The sequence below is a fragment of the Narcine bancroftii genome, chromosome 1 (genome assembly GCF_036971445.1).
Source record: "Narcine bancroftii isolate sNarBan1 chromosome 1, sNarBan1.hap1, whole genome shotgun sequence".
In the NCBI taxonomy this organism is placed as follows: domain Eukaryota; kingdom Metazoa; phylum Chordata; class Chondrichthyes; order Torpediniformes; family Narcinidae; genus Narcine; species Narcine bancroftii.
The window spans coordinates 103,801,750-103,821,966 of NC_091469.1; the positions used below are offsets into that span (position 1 = coordinate 103,801,750).

The 20,217-nt window shown below is 39.9% G+C and overlaps 1 protein-coding gene across 15 annotated transcripts in view; it reads left to right on the top strand.

Moving 5' to 3' along the window:
• The window catches only part of exd3 (exonuclease 3'-5' domain containing 3), a 291,961-nt gene that overhangs the window by 33,020 nt on the left and 238,724 nt on the right, over positions 1-20,217 (top strand). The gene's annotated exons all lie outside the window — the stretch shown is intronic.

The window sequence follows — 20,217 nt, forward strand, 5'->3', positions numbered from 1 at the left end:
TCATGCAATTATAACAAATAAAAATATATGACCACTGTGATGTGAGTCTGCCAATTACTCAAATAGAATCTAATTGCAGTCACGTGAAGGGGCAATGATTCAATAAACATTTATCCAATAATCATTGGTCAGCCCTATTGGGTGATCTGCACATCCTCATCATTATATCATCTTGACATAATAGGATTCAAAGAATTTGTCACCATTTGAACTGTTTACACCAAAATTGTCATAAAAATTCTTGAAAAAAGATTTTGGCTAACTCAGTATGGATCTTGTTGCTAGAGAGAAGAGTTGAGGAAAACAGCATTTTTGCATTTGGAATTAGAAGGGTAGATAAAGGAAAATCAGTTAATTTATGAACCTTATTAAAATCACATTAGATCTATATCATCCTTGTTAAATCTTGTAATAGAAAATAAAATAATTAAAAAATACAGGTAGTCCTCAATTTACGACCGTAATTGGGACTGAAGGATTGGTCATAACTTGGATTGGTCATAAGTCGAATTCACATGTCTGAACGAGGTATTAAAGCATTTTTTTTAAAAATTCAACAAATGGACCCTTATGAAGAATCTTGGCATATGTACAGTATTTTTTTTTTAATTTGGTTGTATGTGCAGGTTAACGTAACTCGTGTAGGTTGTAAGTTGAGGACTACCTGTACTGTTTACACTAAAATGCTGGAAAAACTCAGCAACTCATGCAGCATTCTTTATTCAAAGTTCAAATTTATTGTCAGAGTACATACATGACATCACATACAACCCTGAGATCCTTTTACCTGAGGGTTAGGCAGAATTTATACACATTTGTGTAGAAAATAAAAAGAAGCATAACCAATGTTTTGGGCCTCAGCCCCATGTCAAAGTATGAGCAAAAAGCAGGTGCTTGCCTGCTTTTGGCTCATACCTTGACAAAGGGTTCTGGCCGAACCCTTTGGTACATAAAAAACACTGCATGACTTGCTGAGTTTCTCCAGCATTTTTGTGCGAATACAGTTGCAGCATCTGCAGACTTTCTTGTTTAATTCTTTTGTTTTCAAAAGACTGAGCAGACCAGACAGCATATATTTGAAGAGAAACCGATCAAAGCCCCTTCATGAGAATTGAAGTCTGTTGGAATTCTGATGAAAGGCCTGAGTCCTGAAATGTTGACTCTGTTTCTCTTCCCATGGATGCTGCTTGTCCCTGCTGAGTATTTCGGTATTTTCAGTTTTTAAGATTTTCAGCTTCTGCTGTTTTATTGATTTACACCTTATACCCTTGGCATTCGCTTGGGAATTCATCCTGAAAGATCTCAGTTTCAGCCACTTCCACAGTCTCCTTTGAACTCTACATATATAACTGAGCTATTTCCTATCCACGATACAGTAAAACTCCTGGTATCTATGGCATCTTCGTGGATTGATAGATGTCGGATAATCATGTTTTCTGGTTGCTTGAGACTTACAATGTGTAACTAATACACCTACATTAAAAATAAAACGTTAAAAAGTCAAAAATACCATACTGTTCTTACACTGAACAAACTTCATTTACAGGAATATATAAACTTTAAAGCATTTTATTTGTCAGTCACATTCTGTAAAAACATTTAATTGTCGCGGCACCTGCAGATTCTTTTCCCTCCACAGAGCCACCTGAAAGATGAACAATAACATCATAATTAACCCTAGTCCCCCAAGTTTACAGACAAAGCCTTATTAATAAAGACTCTCACTCAGCAGGGATAAGGAGCCGCCCCCCCAAAGGTGTGCGACATCAACCAGCTTTTCATCCTGGGTGATTCCATTTTATTTAAACACAGCTTTATTCAAACAGCTGCTATGAGCACGACATTCCTTTTTAAAAACTATTTAAATTGTTATGTATTCATGTATTCTCATCCCATTTGTTTATTTATTTACTTCCCTCATTTTTGTTTGCCAGCTGTGTTGCTTGAATTCTGGATAATAGGGGTTTTTATTGTGCTTACATGTTCAATTAGCCATAATATTGGGATCAGTAAACATTTCAAATCAATCCTATAGATGTGAATGGGTAAAAAGCTTGCACCAACTCTTTTCAGATTTACTGTCAGAGTACATACATGACTGCACATACAACCCTGAGATTCTTTTTCATGTGGACGAGGCAGAATTACCAATTATTGGTAGTAAAAAAAACTGTAACATATACATGTGAACAAATAAAGAACTGTAAACAGTTAAAGAATGTATATAAACTCACTGCACAATACAGAGAATTTAAAAAATCCATAAAGTACAAAGGTAAGAGTCCTTAAATGAGTAGTGAGTCCTGATTGAGTTTGTCGTTGAGGAGTCTGATGGTGGAGGGGTAGCAGCTGTTCCTGAACATGGTGGTGCGTGTTTTGTGACACTTATACCTCTTTCTCAGCGAGAACAGAGAGTATGTTGGGTGGTGTAGACCCTTGTTGATTGCTGCTGCTCTCCAATGGAAGTGTTCCCTGGAGATGTTCTCAATAGTGGGGAGGGCTGAGGACTTTGCCTGTAATATCCTGGACTGTGTCCAGTACCTTTTGGAGGGTTTTACACTCAAAGGTTTTGGGGTCTCATACCAGTCCGTGATGGACAATTAGCACACTTTCCACTACACATCTGTAGAAATTTGCGAGAGTTTCTGGTGTTATACCAAACCTCTGCAAACTCATGAGGAAGTAGAGGCACCAATGAGCTTTCTTCATGGTGCTATTAGTGTGTTGGCTAGTGACTTCCAAGATTTAATTTGCTATTTGCTCACCCTCTCCACCTCTGACCCCCTTGCCACCTCCCCCACCCCAATGATCACTAGAAAATATACCTCTGGTGGTTTTCCCTTCCTGAAATCAACAATTAGCTCCTTGGTTTTGGTGACATTGAGTGCAACGTTGTTGTTGGTGCACGATTCAGCCAAGTTTTCCATCTCTTCTGTAGGCTGACTTGTTGCCTTTCTTTATACAACCCACTACAGTGATATTATCAGCAAATTTGTAAATGGTCTTATTGTCGTACTGAACCACACAGTCGTAGATGTAAAGTAGTAGAGCACGGAGCTAAGAATGCAGCCCTGTGGTGCTCTGTTACTGATGAAGATTGTGGAGGAAATGTTCTTACCAATTCTCACTAATTGTGGTCTGGAAGTAAAGAAATCTATGATCCAATTACAGAATGGGGTGTTGAGTCACTCACTGAATTACTTGAAGGAGCATTTATGACACTTGCCATTGTCCAGTGACTAGTTTGATGTTGACTTGTCCCACCAGATAAATTCAAGGATACCCCACTTTCAAATAGACATCTGTGGCTTTGTAAAAATTCACCAAAAAGCTGGAGAAACTCAGCCGATCTTTCAGAATCAGTGGCACATCAGTTTCTTCAAGTTAAATAACCTCTGAGCCTTGACCTGAAGATGTCTGTGCTTGTGCTTATGTCACCTCTAATTTTCTCCATATAAATACAGGACCTCAACTCATTATGCCAATGATCTATATATATCTCAACTTTGTCTTTCCAGGAAGTCGCGACACATTTACGCGCTACCGCCAATGCTGAACGTAAAAATGCTGTCTGAAACTTATCTAACCTCAAGTCCATAAATGGAACAATAGAACCCAACAAAAAAATTTTAGGATCTAATAAAAATTGAATTTTAAACAAATTTTGGAGAAAATCCCTAATTTTATACCAAAATGATTGAACTTTATCGCAAAGCCAAACAGAATGTAAAAATGTTCCAACACATGATTCACATCTGAAACATGACTCTGAATTACTAAATCCATATTTTCTCAATTTCTCAGGGGTTAAATATAATTGATGAAAAAATTATAATTAATCATACTATATCTTACATTAAACAATTTATTCACACCATCAAAACACATCTCCCAGTCGGCTGGATTAATATCACAAATTAAATCATTTATCTAAATTTATTTTATCCATAATATCTTGTAACAACGCATACATCTCTGAAATAAAACACTTATCTGAAAAATGAGAAATTATAAACTCAAATTTCATCAACTTAGGAATTTTCATTTCTCTTCCAAAATTATCTTTCACTAATGCTCTAATTTGATAATAAACAAAGAATTCACTGAAATCCCAAATTTATCTCTTAAGTTGATTAAATGATAAAAATTTACCCTCTTCAAAACAATCCTGCAATACCTTTATCCCTTTAATCTGCCAATTTCCTAAAAATCTGTTATTCAATGAAAAAGGAATCAATTTATTTTGATATATTGGGGCCTGAACTGATATTTTACCTTTTGAGCCTATTAATAAATTCCTTTTGGTCCAAATCCCTAATAAATGTTTCAAAATCAGTACAATGATTCTTTGTAATAAAACAGAATTCCATTGAAATACAAATTGATGAGGACAAGGTTCAAATATACCAGCCAATTCTACCCTAGCCCAACTAGGGGGGCACAAAATATCTAACATACGATTAATAAATCTTAATTGAGCTGCATCATAATAATTTTGAAAATGGGGTAATTGCAAACCTCCCAAAGCATATTTCCAAGTCAATTTATGCATCGCTACTCTAGTTCATATTCCCTTCCATAGAAATTCTCGAACTACTTTATTTAAGTCTTGAAAAAAAGATTTTGAAAGAACAAAGAATTGATTGAAAAAGATACTGAATTTGTGGAAAGATAATCATCTTAATACAGTTTACTCAATCTATTAATGTCAAAGGTAAATCCTTCCATTTAATCAAATCAGCTTTAATCTTTCTCATTAATGGTACATAATTTAAATTATTCAATGATTGAATATTTACATCAATCATTATCCCTAAATACTTAATTTTAATATCAGTCCAACGGAATTTAGTAATTTGTCTACACTGGTCGTAGTTTCCTTCAGAAATTGGTAATATTTCGCTTTTATCCCAGTTCACTTTATATCCTGATAATTTACCATATTGTTCTAAACATTCTTGTAAGTAAATTAAAGATTGCTCCGGATTAGTTAAATATATCAAACATCATCAGCAAATAGAATAATCTTATATTTATCATCTACTATCCTTATACCTCTAATATTCTCATTCTGCCTAATAGCTTGAGCTAACAGTTCGATGACCAACTCAAATAGAGCTGGTGACAGAGTACAATCTTGACGAGTTGAACATGATAATTTAAAGAAAGAAGAGGTTTGATGATTTGTTGCCACACGATTATTATATAATGCCTTCACCCAACCAATAAAAAAGGGTCCAAACTTTTATTTCTCCAAGACTTTAAATAAAAATTCCATTCGACCCTATCAAAAGCTTTTTCAGCATCTAATGCAATTACCATTGGTAGATTAGTTTGCTGACATGAAGCGTTGATCAACGAAATCACTCTAGGAATATTATCAGAAGCATATCTATTTTTAATAAAACCAGCCTGATCAGCATGTACCAATTGTGGTAAATACTTAGCAAGTCTATTCGCCAATAATTTCGCTATTATTTTATAATCCACATTTAATAAAGAAATTGGCCAATATGAAGCTACTTTCAAAGGGTCTCTATCGTTTTTTGGTATAACTTATTATTGCAATTAAACACGAATCTGGTAAAGCTTGTTCCTGGGTTACCTGATGAAGAACATCCATAAATAAAGAGGACAGATTATCATTAAAAAAACTTTATAAAATTCAACAATGAACCCATCATCTCCTGGAGACTTCCCACTCGGCATTTGTTGAATAACATCTTTTATTTCTAAATCTGTAAAAGGAGAATCCAGTTTCCTCACATCATCTTCCCTTAATATTGGCAAGTTTAATTCTGACAAAAAAGATTCAATGGAACCAACTTCTCGAACTCCCTCAGATGCATATAATTTCTGATAAAATGATAAAAATTGGTCATTGATTTCCTGAGGTTTAAAAGTAACTGAATTATCTTTCCTCACAGCGTTAATAGTTCTTGATGCTTGTTCTGTTTTTAATTGCCATGCCAAAACTTTATGGGCTCTGTCCTCTAACTATAATAACGTTGTTTAGATCTTTGAATTAAACATTCAAATTGATATGTTTGTAATGTATTATATCGTAACTTCAATTTAGTCAAAATTGCCTTATTATCCTCCATAGAATTCCTCTGAAATTCTTTTTCCAAATCAGCTGTTTTTCCAATGACCAAGTCTCTGCCAAAAATTTCTTTTCCTTTGACGCATAACTAATAATTTGACCATGTAAAATGCCTTCAAAGCATCCTATGCAGTAAAATTACTCTGAACTGTATTCCAATTCAAATCTAAAAAGGAATCAATTTGATCTTTAATAAATTTTACAAATTCTGTTTTTTTCAATAATATTGAATTAAACCTCCACCGAAAAGTTGTTTGAATAACTTCCAGCCCAACACAAGAAATGAATAACAATGAATGATCAGAAATTATTCTACTCTTATATTCAGCTTGAATAAAACGTGATTGCCAATGTGCTGATGCCAAAAAAAGTCAATCCTTGAGAATGAATCATGACATGAGGAATAAAATGAAAAATCTTTCTCAGTAGGGTTTAACCTTCTCCAAACCTCTATCAAATTTAAGTCTTTCATCAAAGAAACTAATTTGATTTTTTCACAATTTTTGGAGATTTATCCAATAATGGATCTAATACACAATTAAAATCTCCCTCAATCAAAATATTCTTTTTTAGCTTGACTTAAAGTTAAAAAAGCTTCAGACACAAATTGTTCATCATCAACATTAGGTGCATACACATTCAACAAAGACCATGACTCAGCAAACAATTTACAATTAATCATTAAAATTCGGCCAGCTGATTCCACCAAAGGTTCAAGTTCAAATGGTATTTTCTTATGAATCAAGATCGCCACTCCTCTTGCTTTCGAATTAAAAGAAGATCAAAATACATGACCAACCCAATCCCTCTTCAATTTCAAATGTTCTCTTTCAGTTAAATGAGTTTCCTGCAAAAAAACAATATCGACTTTCATCTTTTTTATATAGGCTAAAACATGTTTTCACTTAATCGGGTTATTTAAACCCTGCACATTAAATGTTGCAAAATTCCAATAAAAGAAATTGAAGCTCCCCTTGCTAAGTAACCTCTAAATTATACAACCACTAAACTCCTCTCTAAACAAGGTAAAAATTACACAAATAAAAAGGTATTTTTTTAAAAAAAAAGGAAACTACAAAAGTAGTAACTCCCCTCTTAACTGGGTGTGGAAAGAAATAAAATGCCCCCCACAGATGGCGGACAACTTCCGAAAGCTTCAGTGACCTCCATCCCCCCAACCGGACTTATAAAATTATGTCTAAGTCAGCTCACAGCCCCAATGAATTCAATCCCAAAGCTTGTTCTGGATTATCAATATCGATCAAGCTCTTTGACATATTTGTCTTCCAATTCCCATTTCCATTCTTCTTATCAAGTGTCTTCCTCTTAGGTGAAGAATGCTTTTCAATGGCCCTGTCTGGCAAAGAATTGGCAAAAATTAAGGCATCATGATCAGTCTCAAAAAACTGTGATTGGAAATTACCATGAAAAATCTTCAAAACTACAGGTTATCTAAAAGAAAATTTATAACCCTTCCTCCAAAGCACCTCTTTAGCAGAATTGAATTCTTTATGCCTTTTAATAATTTCTTGACTTAAATCCAGATAGAAAAACCTTATTTCCCTGTACCATCAACAGAGACTGATATCTACGTGCATTTTGAACTGCTACTCTCCAAATAGTTTCCCTATCTTGGTACTGTAAACAACGGATCAAAACAGCTCGTGGAGGTTGACCCGGATATGGTTTACTTCTTAAGGCCCTATGTGCCCTATCTAACTCCAAACATTCTAGAAAAAAATTCCAATCCCAGTGCTTCAGGGATCCACTTTTAAAATTTTTTTATTGGATCCGAACCCACTATTTTAACATTATTCTGGCGGCTTTGATTATCCAAAGAATCTATCTTCTTCAATAAGTCCTTCTTCTGAATTTCCCAACCAACAAAAGAGTCTTCCACTTTTTTTATTTTTTCTTTGTTACGATCCACTTGTTCTTTACAACTTGAAAGGCACCTTCCATTTTCTTAAAATTGTCTTGAACTGTATCCACCATATTCAAGCATCTATTAACATCAGGTTTAATGACAGAGATATCTTTCTTAACAGAAGAAACTTCTTCACAAATATTATTCATTTTTTCAGTCATATTCATAAATCCATAATCAATCTGAGTAGACATTTGAGTTGACATATTACCCATTTGATGAGCTATAGATTCTAAAATTGTAAAAACAGCATCAAAAATAGCATCACTAGTCTCTCCTTGAGGCCTACCTTCTTTCACTTCAGTAACAGTCAATTACTCTTCTTCCATTTCTTCAGTTTGAAAAGAAGCTTGACCTTGTTGTTCCTTTGATTCTGCCATCGATTTCATCACCTTACTTCTGGTCTGCACGCCTACAGACCCAGACCCGACATGTTCAGACTGCTGCTGGCCGACTTCGCTGACAGCCCAGACCCTGTCCAAAAGATCGCGGACTCGAGACGCATTGCGCATGCCTGGCAGTGCCAGTGCCCACGCATGCTGCGCTGCCTCGGGCCTCCGCGCCGCCAGGACCCGCAGTGCTGTCGTGCGTCAGGCCCTACACTGTGGAGTCTGCCGACTCTACAGCGCGCCTGACATTGTGGGAGCGCAGATCAAGATAAGAGGAAAAAATTGGAAGCCCAGCACCATCTTGCGAGGGCGCCGGGGTAATACTTAAACGAGCTGGAGTGTGTTGCTACCTAGGTGGCTGTCCAATTGATTCCGTGGATTCCACTTGGTAAGTAGGCCTCATTTCTTCTGTACTCTTAAAAGGAAGTTTCTTCTGAATCTATGCTTTCATTTTCTTTGTATTAGCAGCCATTGTAGTCTTTTAACATTCAGACAACTTCAGAGCAAACTTTCAATACTTTTTAAAGTACTTTAATTTGGGTATTTATTAGTCCAACTGGGGGAAGACGGAATTACACTTCTTCCTTCGCTGTCAGGCCATGCCCCTTGGTTCCATTGTTGAAAATTTTTAAAAATGCAGATTCTGGAAACATTCAGCAGGAAACATTCATTCAGCATCAATGGAGAAAGAAACAGAGTTAACATTTAAGGATAAAGGTCCTTCATCAGAAAATAAGATTGTTTTAAAATTACAAAGAGATAGGTGGGACAAAGAGAATAGCTGGAAAGGAGATTTACAAGAATGTTGCCAAGACTTAGGGGCCTGAGCTATTGGGAGAGGTTGAGCAGGCTTGGGTCTTACTCCTTGGAGTGCAGGAGGATAAGGGGTAATCTCACAGAGGTGTACAAAATTATTAGAGGAATAGATCGAGTGAATGCAGAGAGTTTTTTGCCCAGAGTCTGGGAAATAAGTAACTAGAGGGCATAGGTTTTAGGTTTGTGGGGGGGGGGGGGGGGTGGCGGGGAGGCGGGGAGAGGTGGGGGTGGAGAGATTTAATAGGTACCTGAGGTGCAACCTTTTTTTTGATGGTTGTATGGAATGGGCTGCTGGAGGAAGTGGTTGAGGCAGGTACTATTGCAATGATTAAGAAAAACTTGGACAGATACATGGATAGGACAGGTTTAGAGGGATATGGACCTCTAAATACAGGCAGGTGGGATGAATATGAGTGGGACATTTTAGTTGGTATGGGCAAGTTGGGTCAAAGGGGCAGCTTCTGCACTGTTGTACTCCATGACTCTATCTCTGACAAATAAGGGTGGGGTTACCATAGTTATAAACTGTGGTGACACCATCTGGTTAATAGTTCAATGGTCAGGTCATTCATCTGAGTGCTACTGGTACCATGTAACTTAATACTACCTGTCGCATAGTCGGGCAATCAGTGACTAAACCAGCTCCCCCACCAGGCTTGCCTGATGTGGATGGTGGCTAGACATCCAGAAGGAAGAAAAACAAGACCTGTCAAAGGGCGGACGAACCCTCTCGTAGGATCAACGGCCATCTAGCAAACACATGCCATGAAGTGTGGAAAGGGCATCCCTGGCCATTCACTGCAATAGAACTTCCCCCACCCGTCTTGGACTTCACTATGCCACTGGATCCCGGAGGGATATAGAGAGTGAGGGCCTGGACATGTTCAACCCCTACTCACCTAAATCCATCACACACACGCTGTTCCTTTCTGAGGAGTAGGGTATCCTCATATCAAACCCCACAAAATGACTGAAAGGAACCATCATCATCCTATGGGATGGATAGCCAGAAGACGTTCAATTAGGAAAATTGGGGGCAAGGAAATAAACAAAGGGAAAGGTAAAAGCTTTGAATTCCTGATCAGAATTTAGTCACTGTCCAATGGATTGTGGAGTATCATTAGAGAGTAAAACAAGTTTACGTGACAGATGGATATTCAGTTGACTTGATATCTTACACCAATTCTTTGATCTTAAGAAAGTGGAGATTATTCAATGTGAAAGCAAGATCATCCAGGCAAATGAGTGCATTGGTGGAGCGGAATTGATTGAGTGTAATTTAAGGAAGCAGTGGAGGGTCTTTAGACCATCCTGGTGTGAGATAGAGTTAAAGAGGGATTGCAAATCCTGAGCCAGTCCAGGAAATTGGAAGATGGTGAAGTGGTAGAGGGTATCAAAGAATGAAAACAAATGAATCAAGGTCCAAAGGAATAATTTCAATGAGGCAAGAACAGGCTGAACAATAGGTGTGCTTATCAAATCCTGTTGAAAGCTCTTGGCAGGAAGTAGAAGCAGGCTGTGTGGATTTGGTAGACGACATTTTGGAGACTGTAGAGCAGGGGTGTCAAACTCAAATTCATGGAGGGCCAAAATTAAAAACTTGGACTAAGTCGAGGGCCGAACTAAATATTTATTGAAAATTTTCAACAACATCTGCATGTTTTCTCTTCTTTCAACATATGTAATGTTAAACTTTAGGATATAACTTTAGGAGGATAATGTTACAGGTCAGGAGTAGGTAGCTCAAGTTCACCCTTTGCTTGACCTGAGGGAAACATATTTGGTCCCTGTGGAGATGTAGTCAGCATTCACAGGCTGTGTCCATTTTGGCCTGCATCAGGACTCAGCATTTCCTGCTCACTCCTCAGACTCTAGGCCTCTATTCACCCTCGACCCACCATCCCTCTACCTGACCAGTCCTTTACCCAACCTCTACTCACCCCTCACTCCACTCACTCTGCGTCTACCCACCCCATCCTATACACGCCCCTCTACTGCCTCTCCCCTCAACCTGTTCCTCCCTCTACCTCTCTCTCACCCTCTAATCACCCCTCCCCTACTCGCCCTGCCCCTCCCCTTTTACCTCTTCCCTATCCACCCTTCCTTCTACTCATCCCTCCCCCTAACTGCCCCTCGCACCACCATAACTTCCCCTGCCTATTACTCCTCATCTACAACCTCTGCCCACCCCTGCTTACCCACCCACTCAGGCCCAGCACGCTGCCGATCAGCCTTTGCGGACAGCCACCATCTCTCTCTTCACGTGCATGGCCGAACCAGCCGTCCCTGGGGTCCACGCGGGTGGAAGCGCTGAAGGCCGTGGCGACGGGAGAAGTGCGCTCGCGCTGTGGAAGGGCCGTCCGGTGCCAGTCGCGCGGGGCTCGCGCTGCCCGGGGGCCACGCGCAGCCTGCCATGCCTGTCGCGCCGACAGGAAATCACAGGCGCTCGCCCATCCGCCGCACCGCTCGACAGGTGGGAGAAGTGACTGGTTGTGCGGGGAGCCTTCCAACTGGCTTGCCGGCTGATGACATCGACAGACTTCTCGTGTTACAATTTCTCGTGTTACAATGGGGAAGGATGTGCAATGAAGGGGGAGGATGGTGGGGGTGACATTACCAAAAAACAGCATCGGCTCTCGCTGCAGGGCGGGCCACCTCTAATACATTTTTGAAATGAACTAGGGGCCGCGGGCCAGAGTTTGACATGTGTGCTGTAAAGCAAAGATGATCTGAGGAAATAAGATCGGTGACTGGCTGGGAGATAATGACCTGATTTTCAGTCGTTTGGCTGTAGTCCAAGAGAAAAATCGTGTTAATGCTGAAGGCCTTTACGAGGATGTTGGCAAATCCCAGAAGACCAGCACTCTTGACTGAATATTTAATACTAATAGGGGTTTGTCTTCAGTGCTGAACAAGAACTTGTAAAGAAAAACTAATTGAAATTAAAAGTGACAGTAATCCTAGTCCAAAAATAATGATTTGCAATAGTGAAGACAGTCAATGATTAGTGTACCAAGGGAAAGTTCAAGAATTTGATAGCTGTTGGAAAGAAACTGCTGTTGAACCTCAGGCCTCTGTGCCTTCTCTACAAAGGTAGCAGTGAGAAGAGATTGTGACCCGGGTGATGGTGGTTCTTTATGATTTTGGCTGCTTTCTTGAGACTGTGACTCGCATAGATGTCTGTAATAGATGAATGGTCTGTCTGTAATAGATGAATGGTCTGAGCCTGAGATGGACTTGACAATGCATACTACCTTCAACCTTCTGTGTTTCTGGGTAGTTAAATTTCCCAACAAGGCTGTGATGTAACCAGCCGTATACTTTCTACAGCGCATTTGTAGAAGTTTGATAGAGTATCCAACAACATGGCAAATCTCCTTTGACACCTTAGAACGTAGGTGTGTTAGTGTACCTTGATGTGCTGGCTTCAGAAAAGGTCTTCTGAAATATAGACTCACAGGAACTTGATGTTTCTGACTCTTTCACCTCCTTCTCATCAATGTAGACGGGAGGGTGGTCTCTTATCCTCCTTCCTAAATTAAGTTGGAGTAAATTAGAGTGAGATCAAGAAAAGTAAAGGTTGCATGAGAAGTTGCCATTATTTCGCTTCTAGAGGTTAAGGGATCCTGATAGATTGGGAATCCTGGATATGGGAGAAAAGTGTCCACAGTCTGGAGTGAGGAGGCAGAGTGTTCAAATCCTGCAAGATGGGGACGTAGAGGAATGAAGCTGACAGCACTGCTGAGGGATTGGAGAGGAGGAAATCAGAAGGAATGGAAAAAAATATATGGTGGGCAGTGGAAGAAAAGAGGCTAGAGAAAAGTGAAGGGGAAGTAGGATTCAGGTATTGAAATTTGAGATATTTTGAAGTTTAATGACTTTGACACCTGAAGCGAAGAATAAAGTTATCTTTCGCAGCACCAAAATGGAGTTGCACAACATGATAGCTGTGCAATAGAGCGAGTTATAGTTGTTGCAGAGAGAGGTCAGGTATATGGCATTTAATGCGATCCAAGGGTACTATGAGAACAGTATCTTAAGGCAGGCTGGAAGTTTGACCTTATCTGAGATTCTGGGTGGACTTGAATTGTGAAAGTTTGAATGTTACTTGGGATTGGATGAATTTGAGCCAGCAGAATCAGGTTTATAGTCATGAATTTGTTTTTTTGTGGCAGCAGTATTGTGCACTACAGGTGCAAAAATTGCTATAAATTACATTTCCATAAAGACACTTCTTTAAAAGGATTCCCATGATGGCATTGGCCGAGTTCACAACTTTGTAGCCTTTTCCTGTCTTGTGCATTGGCACCTCCATATTAGACAGTGATGCAACCAGTCAGAATGCTTTCCACAGTACATCTGTAGAAATTTGCAAGAGTCTCTGGTGAAATATTGGTCTTCTCAAACTCCTTAATAAATATAGCTACTGGCAAGCCTTCTTTGAGATTGCGTCAATATGATGGATCTTAAAAGAAGTTGGCACCCAGGAATTTGATAAGTTTAGAAGAATGAGAGGGGATCTTATAGAAACAAATAAAATTATGAAAGGGATAGAAAAGATTGAGGCAGGGAAGTTGTTTCCATTGCTAGGGGAGACCAGAACTAGGGGACATAGCCTTAATATTCAGGGTAGTAGATTTGCGACAGAGGTGAAGAGGAACTGCATATCCCAGAGGGTGGTGAATCTATGGAATTCGCTGCCCATTGAAGCAGTCAAGGTGATCTCAGTAAATATATTTAAGATGAGGCTGGATAGAGGGAATTAAGGCAGGAAATGGAGATGAACCTCTCATCAGATTCAGCCATGATCACATTGAATAGTGGAACGGGTTTGATGGGCTGGATGGCCTTCTCCCACTCCTATTTATTATGTTCTTATGACCTCTGGACCATTCCCCAGGTTCTTGGAGTTAAGCAAGAAATTCTGCAGATTCTGGGTTCGAGCACAATACACAAAAATGGTGGAGAAACTGCAGGTGATGCAGCTTGTTCAATACAATATTGATCTCCTGCACAATTGTACATGGTCCAGATAATTTAGACAGAACAAGAGAGTGGGTGTCCTATTTTACCAGCTGAGGGCAGTCATGTTCTGTAGTGAAGGTAAATTCTTCCTCATCCTTATATAAAGAGCTTCACCAGAAAACTCCACTTATATATTCAGAACATCTTTCATTTTTTCTTCTTGTTTCTGACACCAGCCGCAATACTGATGGTATGACTGTGGAGAGGCCATCCATTTTGGACTGAGATGAGGCAAAAATTTTTTCTTTCAGACAATCATGGGCCTTTGGAACTATCTTTCTCAAAGGGCAGTGAATATTATTAAGGCAGGATCAGTTGGCTGAAAAATTACCGTAGGGAGATGGGAATGTGGTTGCACTTGATCAGTTTCGATCGTATTGAATGGTGAAGCACATCTGAGGGGCATCACAGGCCATTCAACCCATTGTGGAAAGTCTGCCCTTTGAAAGAGCTATCCAGTTTATCCTTCTTCTCTGATCTTTTCTGAGAACCCAGCAACTCTGCCATCCATTCATTCATTATAGAGAATGTCACCATTGCTAATAAGGCCAGCATTTATAATCATCACTAATCTTCTTAAACTAAAATACTTATTCAATTCCTCTTGAATTTGTTTTCATCATCCTTTCTAGTGTTAATTGCATCTTAAAATGCTATGCATTTATTTTATGCTTTTATTAATTATTTAAAATCTCTCTTTTGCAATTAATAAATTTCTGTGTATCAGCTCTATTAAATCCTCTAAACACCTGCAGCTTCACCTTCTCTGCTGTAAGGAGAAAAGGTTCCAGCTTCTCATGAATGTAAATAAATTAGTTCCTTCTATTTTGGTGCAATTCTGGTAAATCTTTGCATTCTCTTGTTTATTATTATATGTTTATTCATCCATAATTGCTTTCTTAATTGAATGACTTCCTAGGCCATTTCAGAGAGCACTGAAACACATTTCTGTGGATCTGGAATTATAAGTTGGCTGGATCAGATTAGCATGGCAGAAGAATATTTGTGAGTTTCAAGGATGATTGGGTAGTTTCTGGCCATTATTCAAGTTGCTCATTTTGTGTATTATTTATATTGTTATGTAATATTATGTATTTAATGATTGAATTCAATTTCAGATTTTGTGATAGGATTTGAATTGTTATGATTCATAATTGCCAGGAGCTGGGAACAAAGAGCAGAGAATGATGGTTTGGAAGAAGTGGGAATGATGGGGAGGTGCAGGGTAGTAAGGAATTCAGGGAAGGGGAGAAAGAAAGAACATGAGAGGCATCAGAGGGATGAGGGGAGGGATAGGTTTGGAAAGGAAATGAGATGCTTTGGTAAGGAATGAGTGAGCTGAGGGGGGAGTGGGAAGGAGAGAAGGGTTCAAGAGCTTTGTACGGATAAAGGTAGAAAGAAATTGAAAAGAACATTGGGCAGGTGGAAACCTCTAAGGGGAAGACATAGGGTCATAGTGTTTGTGCATGGGAAATCCTGCTTCACCATTCTAATTTTGTTTTTTGAGGAGGTAACTAAGAAAATAGACAAAGATAAGACAGAAGGCATGATTTACATGGACCAGGATCAAAAATTAGGATACATGAATCAAAAGTGTTTTGGCAAACTGGAATCATGATTGCCTTGGTGAAGGAAGAGTTAGAATAGTGGATGGGTGTTTATCTAACTGGAATTCTGTAACTAGTGGTGTCCTGCTGGGTCATCGGTTATTACTCATATCTAGATGACAATGTCCCTGGACTGAAATCCAGGTTTACTGATGATAGGAAGATTGGTTGAGTTGGAGAGAGCAAGGATGGTTGTCTAAGGTGGCAGAGAGATGTCGATTAGCTTGAGAGTTGAATAGAATGGAATTTAATCCAGATGAGTATGAAGTACACTGTAATGGATTTTGGTTTATTTAACACTCACTGGACATTCTCAGTAACTGACAAGAACCTTAGAAGTGTTAAAGAACACAGGGACATTAGGGTGCAAGTTGGATAGGTTTGTGAAGAAGGCATTTAGCTTGCTTGCCCTCATAGGCAGGTGTATCTAGTGAGGATTTGGACATCATGTTGCATCTGCTCGCGACATTAGTTAGGCCATACTCAGAATATTGTGTGTAGTTCTGGTCACCACACTGCAAGAAAGATGTTGTCATATTAGAAAGGGTGCAAAATAGATTCTCCAGGAGGTTGCCTTAAATGGAAGGCTTTAATTACAAGGAGAGATCGGATAGGTTGGAATTGTTGTCATTTGAATACAGAAGGCTGAGGGCAACTTCAATTTATTTATAAAAGGATGAGGGGTGATAGAGGAGGTGGTCGAGGCAGCATTTAACCACAACATTTAAAAAGCATTTGGACAGATATGAAAGAGTACAACCAATTTAATTCTATACACCATTCCCACACCAACATGTCTCATTCATTGCAAAATCGTGGCTACCTGCAAATTGGAGGAACAATATTCTGTTTGGGCACTCTCCAACCCAATGGCATTAACATGTACTTCTCCGGTATCCGTTAAACCCCTCCCCCATGTTTTTCTTTCCCTATCCCTCTGTCTCCTCTCTTGTAACTCACCATCCTCTTCCCTCTCCATTCGGAGAGTTACCTCCTCCCCATCACTTCTCAGCTTTTTTTTCTTTTCTACTCTCTCATCCATATTCACCTTTGATATCTCACTTGTTAGCCTGTGCTTCTCCTCTGCCCCTTCCTCCCTCCACCTTTTTATTCAAGTGCCTGCATCTTGACGAAGATCTCAAGCCCAAAACGTCGGTAACCCTTTACTTCCTATGGATGCTGCATGACCCGCTGAGTTTCTCCAGCAGTTTTGTATATTGCGCAACATCCTAGTAAATCTCTCCTGTACTCTTTCCAAAGCCTCCATCTCCTTCCTGTAATGGGACAACAAGAATTGCACATAGTATTCCAAGTGCAGCCTAACCAAAATTTTATATCGCTGCAACATGACATCCTTACTTTTATACTCAATGAAGCCGAGCATACCATATGCCTTCTTTATCACCATTTGTACCCGTATGGCCACTTCCTAAATTTAAATTTTGGGAGACAGGCCATTTCAGCCCACAAGTCCTTTCCGCTCAATTTACACCCAGTGTGTTTCGAACAGTGGGAGGAACTGGAGCCTCCAGGGAAAACCCACGCAGACATGGGGAGAACAACGCCTTTACAAACTCGTTACAGACAGCATGGGATTCGAATCCCAGTCCCGATTGCTGGTGCTGTAAAGGTGTTACACTACCCACTATGCCAACCACGCCACCCTTTCAATGAGATATGGTTCTGGACCCCCCCACCCCCAGATACCTTTGCACATTAGTACTTTTAAGAACCCTACCATTCATAATATACATTCTCCTTATACTTGACCTTCCAAACTGTCGGTCTCCCACCCCCCGCCCCCCTCCCCCCCCCAACACCTCACACCTGTCTGCCAATTCACTGTCCATATCTGTAAATGATCGACATCAATGGTTAGCACAATGCTATTACAGCTGCAGCAACCTGGGTTCAAAACCAGTGCTATCTGTAAGGAGTTTGTACGATCTCCCCGTGTCTGCATGGGTTTCTTCTGAGTGCTCCAGTTTCCTCCCACCCTTCAGAATGTATGGGAGGTTGTAGGTTAATTAGGTGTTTATGGGTGGCACAGGCTTATGGGCTGGAAGGGCCTGTTACCGTGCTGTGTGTATGCCTAAATTTAAATTTTAATATAACCTGTGTATTATTTGATAACCCTGTGCATTGTGTACAACTCTACCAATCGTTGTAACATCTGCAAACTTACTAACACACTCAGCTACTTTTTAAATCAAAGTCATTCATACATATCACAAACAATAGAGGTCTCAACACCAATCACTGTGGAACCCCACTGGTTACAGGCCTCCAGCCCAAATAACATCCTTCTTCCCCCTCTAAACTCTGTCTTCTATGGGCCAGCCAATTCTGAATCCAAACTATCAACTCACCATGGAATCCATGTATCTGCCCCTTTCTAAATCAGCTTACTAAAAGTGACCATGTAAAACACAATACTAAAGTCATACTGGTCCTGGGCTCCAATTAGTTGGTCCTTAAACAACTGCTACATACCAGTTGTGAACTTGCCCGATAAAAGCAGCTCCTAATTAACTCTCTGGCACCTGTCTAATCATGCCATAATTTGCCCTCCCCCAATTTAGTACTCTTCTACAAGGCCCGAGCTTATCCTTGTCCATAACTATCTTGAACATTAAGGAAGAGTGATCAGTATTCCCAATATGTTCCTGTACTGAATCTCCAATCACCTGGTCAGGCTCATTTGCCAATACAAGGTCTAGTATGGCCCCCTTCTGGTTGCGTTATCTACATGGTGCTTCACGAAACTCTCCTGGATGCACCTAATAAATTCTGCTCCATCTCATATCTGGCACTGAGGGCATTCCAGTTAATATTGGGGAAATTAAGGTCTCTTGCTATGACAAACCTGTGGCTTTTGCCATTTTCCATAATCTGTTGACATATCTGTTTCTCCACCCCCCAGTGACTACTGGGGGGCCTACGGTATAGCCCCATCAGAGTGATTGCTGTCTGTAAGGAGTTTGTACAATCTCCCCGTGTCTGGATGGGTTTCTTCTGAGTGCTCCATTTTCCTCCCACCCTTCAGAATGTATGGGAGGTTGTAGGTTAATTAGGTGTTTATTTCTGATCTCTACCCTCACTGCCTCAGTCGTTGTTCCCACCTTTAGATCCTCTCTGAGTGCACTTGTGACACTCTCCTTGATTAACAATGCTACTCCTTCAACTACCCAGCAACATTTAGTTGCCAAATCTGTCCCTCTCTGCCACAGCTACAACATCTTAATTCCAAGTACCAATCCAGGCTCTAAATTCATCTGAAAACCCACAATACTTCTTGTTTAAAAATAAACACACTCAGCCCCTCAATCTCACTGTGTCATTCACCCTTCCCTTCCTGTCCTTCCTTTCAGACTTGTTCTCCTGAGTATCTATCATCCCCTTAACTCTTCCACTTGCTGCCCTGCTGCTCAGGTTCACACTCCTATGTCACTCTAGGCCCAGTAGCCCCTGCAAGAATATTGGTTCCCCTCCAGTCCATCCCTCTTGTGCAGGTCCCAAATGCCCTAGAAGAGAGCTCAATGATGCAAATATCTGAATCCTTCCCTCCTGCGCTTGCTCCTTTGCTACGCATTAAACTGCCCTATTTTCCTATTTCTTGCTTTATTAGCATGTGACATGCGGAGTAATCCTGAGATTACAAACTTGGAAGTCCTGCTTTTTAACTTACTACTTTGCTCCCTAAACTCACTCTGCAGGACCACATCTCCGTACTGCAACCAGCCAGAATGCTCTCCACCTGTAAAAGTTCGAGAGTCTTTGGTGACATTCTGAATCCCTCAAACTCCTCACAAATTATCGCCGCTGGTGAGCCACCTTTTGTGATTGCATCACCATGGACACATCGCTATAGCACCTTCTCTGCCTCTTGGATGATCCTTTCATCCAACTCCAGCTCCATTTGCTTAACACATTAATTCCATAGCACGCATGTTGATGGGAAAATGAAGAAGGAATATGGGCAAAATGCAAGAATATACAATGAGTGGAAAATGTTGGACATTATGGATTAGTTGGGATGAAATGCCTGTTTTGTGCTATCCAAATCTGTGACTGAGTAAAACTATTCCAATGACATCACTCTGGCAGGAAGTAAGTGATGACGGGTCGGGGCTTGGTGAAAGTTGTTGTGCATGAGAAATATTGTTAAGCAAGAAATTGACTAATTAATTCCAGGCTCCTCTCCTGCTGCATAGACTTGTCCCTCTTCAGAATGGTTCTGCTCTTTGTCTTTACATTGATGGAGTTAACACACAGAACTGCTATGTAGTGTGGCAGTTTGTTTAATAGCGTTGGACAGTGTACCACTAGCATTAGTGAGCAGTGACAGTC